Below are 13,013 nucleotides of genomic sequence, written 5' to 3'. Positions count from 1 at the left end.
CCTTGCCTTTACCTGCACCACGTAGCACCCGTGAGCCAAGGTCCATCAAGAAAACCATAACAACAAATACACAATCAGTAATAACATCCAATCAATTGTAAGGTAACCATTCAGAAGCTCAAAAAATCAGAAGCCTCAAATTAATAATAGTAAGCATGATCTTTCAATGATATATCTTAACAAACAGACAAATGCTTAGGGTCGGCGCCCTTAGGCCGAGCCCTCTATTTACTCATCTAACTCCGGCTCCCTTAGGCCGAGTCCATAGTTTATTCAACTGACCTCGACTCATAGTGGCTGAGCCGCATTCTGTGCACAAGTTATCAATCTCGGCTCTCTTAGGCCGATCATTTCATATTTTGCATAACCATATCACAGTTACACAACACATATATTCAGATTTAGGGAATCTCAGTCCCAACACAACCACACAAGGGTGCAATTTTCTTATCTTGAATTTCAAGCGAAGGATAGAAACAATCCCGAGCATGATCCTCAGTCCTGAGCCTTGGCGATAAACCTAGTCACAATGGAAAATGGGTAATTATCAATTTCTAATACAAATAAATACTTAAGAGACAAAAACTAGCCTCTGAGACCTCGATTTCTACTAAACCGGGTAGTAGAAATCATCCCGAGCGCCTAGGTTCAAATTCCGAAGCCTTACCGATCCTAGAAACCATCCTAAGGCAAAATCCCCTGGGCGGGCTGCGACCTGGCTCTAAGGGTTGTAGTGTACCCCCAAGCCAGAGACTAAATCTCCAAGCCTTAGGGGAGGCGGGCCGCGACCTGCCCACCCTAGGGCCTTGACGCGCCTTAAGGATAGAGAGCACACCCATGCATTCTGAGTATGCGGGCTGCAGCGCCAAAAGCAGGGTCACGGTGCGCCCCCTCGTGCCTAGAATTTATGGGTTTGCTCAACATATTTTCCAGAAAAATTCCTCATAATTCAATCCTAATAAGCCTCCCAACCAGAATCAAACTCATCTACGAGTTCAGGACTTTTAAGCACATATTTTAAACACAAAATCTTAACAATCCTACTAAATTCACTATCCCAAATTTGTTAGAATTCATCACCCAATACTCAGCTTAATTTCACCCTAATGATCTAAATTCTCTAACATAACCAAAGATAAGTACTTACCTCAACTATTGATTGAATCCTCACAAGCTTCCAGCCTTCTACCCTTGTGCTTAAACTCCTATGCTTCCCAGCTAAACCCCTTGGTTTCCAAATCTTCAGCTCATCAAAGTTCTTCAAGAGCCAGAGAAAAAATATGGACAAAATCGTGTAAGAGAAGAGGGAGAGAGAAAGAGTGAGTTTGGGGTCTTCCTAATGTGTCTATTGAATTCGCAGTACCTCTAGGCCCCTAGTTGATCACATCCCCAACAACAAAATGACCAAAATGTCCTCCCCTAAACTACTTAGCCATTTAATTTCTCTAAGGGTGAAATTGTCTTTTCTCCCCAGTTCCTACTAACTCCTCAAATGTTCATAATATCTACCAATTAATTTCGTTGCTCCAATAAATTACCACGTACTTACTCAATATCTAATAATTCCCAAAATATATTCTCTAAATTCCTAAAAATACCCCTTGGCTCCCCCCGAGCCAGATATTAAACCCTGCTGTGACAATATCGATAATCTGCTCACTAGGACCGTATCGAGCCATATGCTCCAAATATATCCACATAATAATGTGGTCTCAACAATTTATCACATATAATCACATTTATGCGCTCAATGGGCCAAAATTACAAATATGCCATTATAAGTTATAAAGGGCCCACATGCATATCACATACTTCTATAATCATACTAATCATGCATGCCACATAGTCACGCATTTAACCAATTAAGCATACATATAAACCAATTATGCCCTCTTGGCACACTAATCAAGGCCCTAAGCCTTATTAGCGACTTTGGGTTGTTACAACACCATTCCCAACACATCCTCCTTGAGGCCTTACCCCCCGTGGAGGTATTAGCCTTTATCACGAGGTTGTCCTTATGGATTATTTTGACTCCCTTGATATCGATAAGGGTAGCTAATCCTCATGAATTCAAGAGATGTTTGTAATTTTTTTTTCTTTTGCTATGTATCCTGTCCCCCAAGTGGTTGGCCGGATTTATCTCGTCGGGCACTTTGATAGTTTTTCTCTTGTATACACTTTGAAAACTTCAATTGGCAATGGGTGCACAAGAGGTTGATCTGTGCTTGTATAAAGAATAAATAAAATATGCAAGATAGAAAACATATTCATTGATAACGAGTAGAGTACAAGGGCACGTATGTAAATATTGTATCTACTACATTATAAGAGCGATTGGGCGACCTCTTTTATTCATAACTACTTAGGCAGGGAGGACTTACTATTACGTCGGAGGTCAACGGAGGTGACCTCTTTGATTCACTACCGATAACATGAAATTCTTATCAAAGAAACTCCATGAGACATTCAACATTTTGAGCACGGGTGCCAAGGATGGCTCAAACATGTGAAGGGTTAGGCATCACACAAGAGGGGGTCGAGGGGCGTTCAATGCACGAGCAGCCTCTCGCTATGCGAGGGGGTCCTCCTCGTGCAAAGGACTCCTTAGTTGGCATCCTCATGTGGAAAACTCCTTCTTGTGGTCTCCTTGAGAGCTTCACATTGTCTTCACATTCTCTAATGACTTTGGAATATAGTCTCAGTGAGTTTGACTTCTCAACTACCCATCCTTGTATTTCCATTGCCATTGGTTCCTGCGACTTTGTAGCTGTGCGAAGGGACGTGTTGTTGCATTCTCTGGCTTCTTTCTACTCTCCTTTTACACTAGTCACTTCGCCTGGGGTCGAGAACTTCATGGTCTGATGGTAAATTGATGTTACTCCCTTCAGCTTTCTTAGTGAGGGCCTTCCCAGCACTGCGTTGAAGAAGGACGCACAATCTACCACCACGAAGTTCGACATTATTGTTGTTTTCTTGGGTTGTTCACCCATGGTAAGGGCCAACTCGATAGTTCCCAATGGTTGAATTTAATAGCCAGTAAATCCATATAGGGAGGTAACACATGGTTTTAGGTCCTTCATTCCTAGACCCATTCTTTCCAAAGCTTGGCGATAGAGGATGTCTACTAAGCTACCATTGTCAACTAGGACTCTAAGGATCCTCATGTTCTTCAATTGTACAATTAACACCAAGGGGTTGTTGTGAGGAAAGTGTATCCCTCTCGCATCCTCCTCAATGAATGTAATAGGGTTATTCTCTCCTTTAAAAATCTTCGAGGGTTGCTTTTCCAAGCTCATTGTGTAAGGAGGGGGGCTTCGTCTTGCCTCTTTAGCATACCGATCCCTACCTTTTCTCAAGTCTCTGCCATATCCCAGCCCCCCGAAGATTGGATAGACCTCCCCTTGGACTTCCAGGGCTCGCTCAGGGGCGCAAGGAGAAGTTGGTTGATCATCTGGTCTCTGATTATCTCTCCTCGCGTACCTACCAAGATTCCCCCTATGAATGACCTCTTCAGTCTCGATCTTGAGATTGGTACACTCCGTTGTGGTATGGCCTGTGTCTTTGTGGTATTGACAGTATTTGCTCAGGTCCCTCTTTGACCTATTATGCTTCATGGGGGGTGGCCTCTTCGATTGTCATGTGTCCTTTTCTTCTTCACGTCATTGGAGGTGTCTTGAGGTGAAGAGTCTAATAAGGGTCTAGTCTTTCCAACCTTGGGGTTCTCATGCCCATCTTCGACTCTAATGTATTTCTGCACTCTTTCATAAAAATCATCCAACTCTGCAACTTTTCTCTTAAGCATGTTGTCGTAAAGTTTACTTTTGGGACACACTCCTGTTGTGATGGCCATTTTGAGTTCGCCTCTTGATAAGCTTCCTACCTTTGCTGACTCCATATTGAACTGATGGATGTAACTTTACAAAATCTCATTCTTTCCTTGTTTCACATTGGCGAGGCTCATGCCCGACATAGTGTAGTCACGGACATAGTGATGTTGTTGAAGAAACTCATCTGAAAATTGTTGCCACAACCTGATGGTTCCTGGCCTCAAAACTTTAAACCACTTATATGCAACTCCCTTTAGGGTGACTCCAAAATAGTAGCATCTAGCCTTGCTATTGACCCATCTTAGCTTCATCGGGTCATTAAAGGCCTCTAAGTGGTAGTCAGGATTAGTCGTTCTTACATAAGGGGTCATATGTGCCTCCTTGAAATTAGTGGACAGTTGTTCGGCCTGGATCTCTCTGATGAAGAGCGACTCATAATCAAATTTGTCATCATGCCCCCGTGCCCCCGATGCTGTGACTATCTTACATCTAAGGGTTCGCATCTCAAAGTTAATCTTTTGTCTCCTTTTGTTCAAGGAGTCCCTGAGGTCAGAGGGGTCGACTTTCCCTTTCCCTGTGTCCATTGGGGGAACCATGGGGGGTGTCTGTTGGAAAAACATACAGAGTATGTAAGGGAAAAGGCGTGGTGGGCCCATTATATAGAACGACAAAAATTTTCATCATTCATATAAACAGTTTATATGAACAAGAAAACATCTAGTCAGAAACATTAACATACAATATTATTAATCATGCAACATATATATAAATATACAATATATTTATATATATAACATATAAACACATAAATATTCAAGAACATAAGCATTTACCTCTTGAATCCTATCAAGTGTCATTGAGTCTTTTCGTATATTTATCGATCTTCCTATCCAATGCTTTGAACACTCAAACCACGATCTTCCGGAGTGTTCTCTACACCCCAAGATGTGTGTGGGCACATAGAGAACATAGGTTTGCAATTTTGGAATCACAAGTATTTCTCAACACATGAGAACTTGGATTAGGGTATGAGAATGGTTAAAATAAAGAAGAAGAAGAAGAAGGCAATCTTTTTGTCTCACAAAAATTATGAAACCTATTCTGAATTGTATCTCTGACTTCTTATCTCTTTTTATTATTCTATATCATATATATAGAGATTATTATATTACCTTATTATTCCTAATAATAATAGTAATATATTAGCAATATCATAATGATGATAGGAATAGATTTAGGTAAATATCTAACTTACCAAATTTGAAAAAACTATTTTCAAATTATTAATTAATTAAATAAAATAAAAACAACACTGATACAATATCAGTTTAGTGGTACACGCATGACACAATCCTTGGACTGTGTCATGCGTGAACTGCTATTTCCCTTTTTCAGGGATATTGCATTTTTTTTATTTAACTAAAATCAATCTTCCACAAAATGAGGTATTTATCTTTTTAAGCAAAAGATGACAACCATATTTCAAATTTTAAAATTTAAATTCAAAATTAAAAATTCAAATTGATGATCATCATTATCATCATTTTTTTCAAATTCAATAAATCAAAAACTATTTTTGACTTACAAATTTTATTTTCTCCCAGTCAAATAAAATAATTAATTTTAAAATTTTATTTATTTATATGAATTCAAAAATTATATATTTAAATTAATAAATATATTTTAAAAAATTAATAATTAATTACAAATTAATTTTTCAACCTCAATTATCATATAATTGTATACTTGACACGAAGAATAAAATTCTTCTCAAATTCCCAAATTACAGTTTTACCCTTGTATCAACTATTACATTGATATGGTGTTGATGGTGCCACCTTGGGGACCTATGGACCTATAATATCAAGCTTCAATAAATATTACATTATTAATCAAAGCTCTTTGATTAAATAATCATATTTATTAATCTCATGATTACTCCGCTATAAATATGAGAATGAACTCTTGATAATTGTAGACATATACTTATTGAGTACTTTATTAAAGAATAAAGTGTTCATTGATATAATCATTACATACATCGTTAATCCTCTATTAATGGTTCATAATTAAAAGGGAATAAAATTACCATTTTACCCTTTTAGCAATATCTTGTTCCTAGAGTGCCATTGACTTTACCAGTGAAGGTTGTGTCACAACAAGTTTGTGACGTGAGCGCTCATAACCTTTTCAGTTCCAAAAGCCAACTCGATAGGGAACCATTATTCAATCTATAAGAAGGTATAGATTCCATATCTTTTAACTACGTCCCAAGCCATATACATCATTGAGTCCCTAAAACAATAATTGTTCTTAGCTTGATCATTCTGACAAACCTTAACGCATGAATCAAAGGATCAGATGACATATATAGGATTTCATAGAAACCTCAGGATTAAGATCTTCGTGTATATGATCATCGTTTGATGTATTTGATTAATACTACGAAATGATGTTTAAACAAGTATTAACTAATCACATCTGGTCCAGTTCTATATATCACTATATATAAAGTATCTTCACTAAAGTGTCCTACTACATTAGTGACCCAGATCTAGGTCACTTGTATTCATAATACTAGCAAACCATACTAGCAGTAATTAATCTAAATACTCCATAACTTTATTTTACTGCGAACTGTTTTAAGTTTATTATCTTAATCTCGATCCTCTAATACCAATATGAGATTAAGACCAAATAGATAAACTTTAGAATTTTCTCTTATTCACTTAATATTATCAATATAATATCGGACATAGTCTATACATATAATAATTTAATTCAATTATTTTTTTCATTTAAAACATTTGTCAACTACAATTGCTTTAAGGGCACTATTCCCAATAGTATCATCCTCACGTCCGAATTTCTTTTATTGAGCTTCTCTCTCAGCTCAGGTAGTGCTTCATTGGACGTAACCTCAACTTCATTCTTCTAGTTAGCATCGTCCCTCCGCCTTTGCTCTTGGGGTCGTATCGTTGGTGTGGAGCCCTCGCGAAGCTTTGACCGAGGAGTGTTGTTGGTGGAATGTCTGGTCTTCCTTTCATCCATGGGGACTGTGGTTTCTCCCCTCCTGGGCTCTTTTTCTTTACGCTCATATCTTACTTTCCATGAACCAAGCCATTTAATACTTCTTGCATGTTTTCTATTTGTAACTGGTTTACCATATGCACAACAGAAAGCACGGGGTGGAAAATATTACGTTATATTTCTCTCTCTATGTGAACAACTTAGAATTTTCTCTTTAGAATATTCTCTCGCTTAAGGGTATTATGAAAAAATTTCTATTTGATGATAGCTTTATAAAAGAATTAATTAAATTCAAAATTCAAAAATTTAAATTATAAACCAATTATTAAATAAGTTAATAAATAAAAGAAATATCAGGATCCATTCTTGGATCTCTATTACATGCCAATGCACTGTAGTTGGCGTGTAACATATCCCTGAATTTAGTGATGTGTTCCAACCACTTTCTTTTAATTATTTATTAAAAAATATCTAAACTAGATAACTTTTTTATTAGATTAATTAAAGAATAAATATCATTTCAAATTCAAATCCAATTTGAATTATCAGAAAAATATTTTCACATTATTTAAATAAATAACACAAATTAATTCAAAATTAATTATCTTAATTATTTAAATGCCATTATTCAAAAATCCCCATTTTATTTAAAAATTATTTTCGAAAATTATATTAATTAATTTCAAAAATTAATATATTGATTAATGTTGTACCCTAATTTTAGCACGAGTTCACTCACTCAGCTCGGGTACAACTGGCAGGTAAATACGTGGAAAGATAACCAAGTAGAACATCTAATTATTAACCATGTGAGCAGTTTGAGATTCATAATGGCCAGATCTAATGTTAGGCGTCCTGGACTTATTATGAGCTGAGGGTCAGATAACTATCAAGCACGAGCTTGGAGTCAGATAAGCTGTCAAGCTTGAGCTCGTGTCAGATATTCAGCTCGTGAGGACCTAGATATAACGCATACTGAAGGATCCCAAGAGACTCGAGGATTCTCTATACACTCATTAATGACCATGTTGCATCATGTTTATGTCATTTATTATCCGAGATAGCAGGAACGTGTTTATTGTGTTATCAAATCATCTCCCAATATAAATGGGAATAATCTATATTAATTATACATTGTATGTGTAGTTACACAGTTACCCAAACCTGTCCATGAAATTCCCCTATAAATACTGGGAATATTGGACAGGAAAGGGGACCATTATTCTGTATTACTGAAACTCTACCAAAATAGAGAGAGAAACAGTAATAATATTGACTCGTGAACTATGTGGATTTTAACCACTGAACCACGTAAAAGTTCTATGTTTTTGAGAGAGTTCTTGTTACTTCATCACGGTTTACTATTAAGCCTTAATCTACCTATTTTATTTATGATTATCTCATTGGAGAAAAACGGCGTCAACAGTTTGGTGCTTTCATTGCGAGTAAATTAGTGCTACACAAGTTCCAATCCATTTTCATCATGGTGGTCACTCGCTCAATGCACGATAATGAGGCAGAACAGTCTGGTGGGCAGGAGGCCCATCATATCGCAGTTCCCAATGAAAGGGGTTTGGATGTTCAACAACGTCCGAGAAAATAACCAGCAGGTCAGGGCGATACCGGGAGTTCGGCGTCGTTACCGCCAAATCCTAATCCAGGTTATCTGACTGCCATCGAGATGGAAAACATGCAGATGAGAAGCCATCTTGCCAGGGAAAACAGGCAGACTGCGGGGGTTTTGGCTCGGTTACCCCCTCTTTCAACTGTCGTTAATGTCGAAAAGAGGCAAAGTGGGTATAAGTCCCACAGGAGTAACTAGTCTAAACCAAGTCGATCTGTTAGAACTGCAACCCCAAGTTTTGTGCCTGCGGGGTAAGATTGCCAGAATGCTCGGCCCAGTGACCATCACAGGGGTCGTCAGCATGTCAGTCGGTCAGTCAGGACTGCAACCCCAAGTTCGATGACTTCTTCATAGGTCCCCAGGAATGTCCATGAAAATCCACGAGGAGGGGCTGGGACAGGCTCACGAAGGCATAATGCTCCAACAAACCCTTTTGTGCCACGATCGGATCACTAGGCACCGAGACCCAGGGACATTGGAGTAGAACAAAGGCAGGCTAATTTAGTCCGTCATGATGGAACAAGGATAGCCTCACCAATAAGGCATCCCCTGTCCCCTGTAAGACATCTGACACCATTTCATCCTCAATGAGATATTCCAGCTTATGGGGACAGCAGGAGAAATCCTCCCTCATCCGCGAATACTTCCGCTCCACGAACGTGTGTTGAGAATCCAAGCCCTTGATCTCAACCACGAGCTGTAATCTTCATAAACGGAAGTTACTGGACCGAAATTCATCATAGCGGAACGTCCGAGAATGACTTAAGAAATCACTTGAGCTCAGCGCAAAGCCCTCGGTATGACCCGCAACCCAACTTGTACGATCGTCTGAACTCATAGGGAAGGTATCCAGCTCGGGGTGAAGATATTAGCTACACTTGACACGAAGGAGGTCCGTCCATAGTGCGCGACAATGGGAATGCCCCACCAAACCCAACTCGAGCTTGGAGGGAAAATGACCCGTCAAACGCATACAATAGGATGGGAGTTGTTGAATAGCCCCCAGTTGACCTAGGGACTAGGGACCAAACCCTGGAGAGACTAGTTCTAATGGAAGATCAAATGAAAAGACTCTTTTCCGGAAAAGAAAAGGATGATTGCGACTCAAACGAGGAGCTCGAGTCTTTCGCTCCAAAGATTGCAGCAGCAACATATCCCGTAGGTTTTAGGTTACCACACATGTAACACCCTGGTTACTCCAAGACCGTTACTGTGAGCTTTGAACCATGCTTAACTCACTAATCGCGTCATTTGGTTATAAACGTGCATCTAGGTGTTATTAATAGGCTAAGGTGAAAAACTCAATCAAAAGGAAAGGATATATTTTATTTAAAACATAAAACTGTACATGGGCCCATAAAAGCGTTTACAAGTTGTTTACAATACAAAAAAGTCATTACAGTGTAAAAATTACAACCCGTCGACCTAAGCGGCAAAAATAGAGTTAACCCTAGTTCCTTTGAGAAACACCTTGGCCGTGGTGGTCAAGCGGCCGCATATGTACACATCGCCATCTAAGCTCTCCACTCAAGGCTGGGTGAGCTTTTCGTTCCCTTTACCTGCACCACATAGCACTCGTGAGCCAAGGCTCAGCAAGAACACTCATTACTGCATGTATATAATATCAAATGATGATCATGATAATCATACAGAGCTTATAGCCCTAAACAGATGAGTGAATATCACTTCAAGGTTCTGGTAACCATGCTGGGTCTTGTAACCCTAATCAGATAATATCGAGATTATGATAATCATGCTGGGGCATGTAGTCCTAATTAGATGAGTGACTGATGAGTAAGTCACTAACTTAAACTAGATGAGTGACTGATGAGTGAATCACTAACTTGGGCTCTGCACCCTTAGCCATGTGACGATGCAGTCACCTGGGCCTTCTGGCCTTGACTCTAAGTAACTAGCCATTAGACTAGACAAGCACTTTTGTTTTTCATTGAACTTAAGGTCGGTCAAGCATTTCATGCTTATGACGATAATGCTTATGTCGATTAGATCTAATATTTTTGGCTTGCGTTAAACATGCTAATACCGTTCTTGACTCATAAGTCAATACCATACGACCAGTGCTCAGTACTACTGCCAAACTTGACTAATGAGTCACAGCTTCACAGTTAATACCGACACTGTCACGCCCTACTTCCTTAGGGTCGTTACCAAGTGATTTTTAAGACAAAACAGTGTGCAAAGAACTCGCTAACCGAGGTTTTTAAAATGAAAGTGTGACTAATCAAAAGTTAAGGCTGTAATCTTTGAAAATGCGTTGTTTCAATAAAAACTTCTAGTATTAAACATTTGGGATCCCAAAATAAGGTTTGAAAACTATTTACATCTTGAAATAAGTTTACAGTTGATTAGTTATAAAAATCATAGATTATTACAGCCATTTCTCGAATAAACCCCCAACCAAAGCAGTCGGGCAGGCCAAACATGTACGCGTCGCTTCACGCTCTCCGTACTCATGGCTGGTTGACTCAGTTGTTGCCCTTACCTGCACACCGAGCACCCGTGAGCCGAAGCCCAGCAAGAAAACTCATGCAGCTCATAACATATGCAAATTATACAGTTAATCATATCAGATAGTCCACAGATAAACAGGTCAACCATTAGACTAAGCAAACACGGCCATGCCGCCCCAGAAGCCTTACCAAAGCCTGGGGTCTCGGTCCTCACCGTAAGGATATCACATGTATCCACTGGGTCCTACCCTGACTATAAGCATCCCATGTGCTAAGTGTTACTTCCGGCCTCGCTGCCGTTCTCGGCTCCATTTCTGTTCTCGGCCTTGCCGCCCTCGGCCTTAGCCGTTCATTTCACTATAATCACACATATAATACATTTCGGAATAATCATTCAACATATAATAATTCATTTAAGGTTATACATTAGCACATAATACAATCTAGGGCCATGCCCTGCAATAACACTATGGGCCCATGCCCTGTTCTCGAGTGCTACAGTTTTCTTACCTGTATCCCGAGCTTTCCGATGCACCAAGGCCACAAGCACGGTCCCCTAGCACGAGCCTCTCTGAAATCCTAGTCACAACACGTACAAAACATCCTTTAATACTAATCAATTCAAAATCACTTCCCGAAACCAATTCCACACTCTCGGGACTCCCAAATTCCTAAAACAAATCATTGGAAACATCCCCCGAACCCCTGGAACAAATGCCCAAAAATGCAAAATTTCCTATCCTGAAAAAGGCGTAGCGCCGCGGCGCTACCTGCAAGGGCCGCGGTGCCCAGAGAAGTCAGAAAGTTCCCCTGACTGTAAACAACCTCGCGCCGCGGCGCCCAAGAACAGGGCCGCGGCGCTCCTTCGCGAACTCAGAATTTCTGGGTTTTTCTCCTTCAATTCCCTCATCCAAAACACCTCTAAACCAGCCCAAACACATATCTCAACCCCAAAACCAAATCGAAACCTCAAATGAACCATCTAACAACCTATAGACACTATCATCAAGATCAAAAACACAATCACACCTAAAAATCCACACCTTAGATTTCTAATTTCAGCAACTCATACAAAACTTAAAAACTTAACTCATGCTTTAAATTTCTCAAATCAAAACAGAAACAAGCCTTAAATTTGCATAAAACTTCTTACCTCAAATGGAGAATTCACCCCAAGCTCCCTTGATTCTCCTCCTAAACTCCCACTTCAGCCACTTCTATTCTTCTTCTTCTTCTTCTTCTTGCCCTAGCTTTTCTCCTTCTAGTTTTCTTTCCTTCCCTTCAAATTTTATCAAAACCAACAATGACCAAGCCCAAACCGTGTACCCCTATAACACAGCTCAAATTTGTCTAAACCCCTTGCCAAATGACCATTTTACCCTTCCTTACCTATCCCTTCATAACTAAGCCCCAAGGGTTCACTTGTCATTTCCTATCCATTACAATTCTACCATTTCTCCATCTAAACATGTTACTCTCTATGGTTACTAATAGTTACATACGTTACCATATTACCAGTTACCATAATCTCTCAAGAACTAAGTTACAAAATCCCCAAAATACCCCTAGGCTCCTCCCGAGCCGGGTATAAAATCCCGTTGTGACTTTTGAGTTAACTAGCTCTCCAGGACCGTCTCGGCACGTGCATCACAATAATAACACCACCCTCACGTGGTACAAATCACATTATACAATTATCACATATATGCCCTCAGTGGGCTCAAATTACCAGTTTATCCCCTCTCATACAAACGGGGTCCATGTGCATATTTATTTCACCTAAACATGCATACTAATCACATATTCATTAAATTCACATAAATTAATGCAATATAACAATTATTGCCCTCCAGGCACACTAATCAAGGCTCCCAGCCTTATTAGTAAATTCAGGTCGTTACAGACACCATTGCCGATTCTGACTAATGAGTCAGTGCCATTCACAAGTAAGCAAGATTGCTAAGCATTTAATATGCAATCAATGTCCACATATATATCACTCAACATGCCTCATGAATAACCATGCATATCACATATGGGGTGCAGTTTTCTTACCTC

The sequence above is a fragment of the Humulus lupulus genome, chromosome 4 (assembly GCF_963169125.1).
Source record: "Humulus lupulus chromosome 4, drHumLupu1.1, whole genome shotgun sequence".
In the NCBI taxonomy this organism is placed as follows: Eukaryota; Viridiplantae; Streptophyta; class Magnoliopsida; order Rosales; family Cannabaceae; genus Humulus; species Humulus lupulus.
This window is presented reverse-complemented; position numbering follows the sequence as displayed.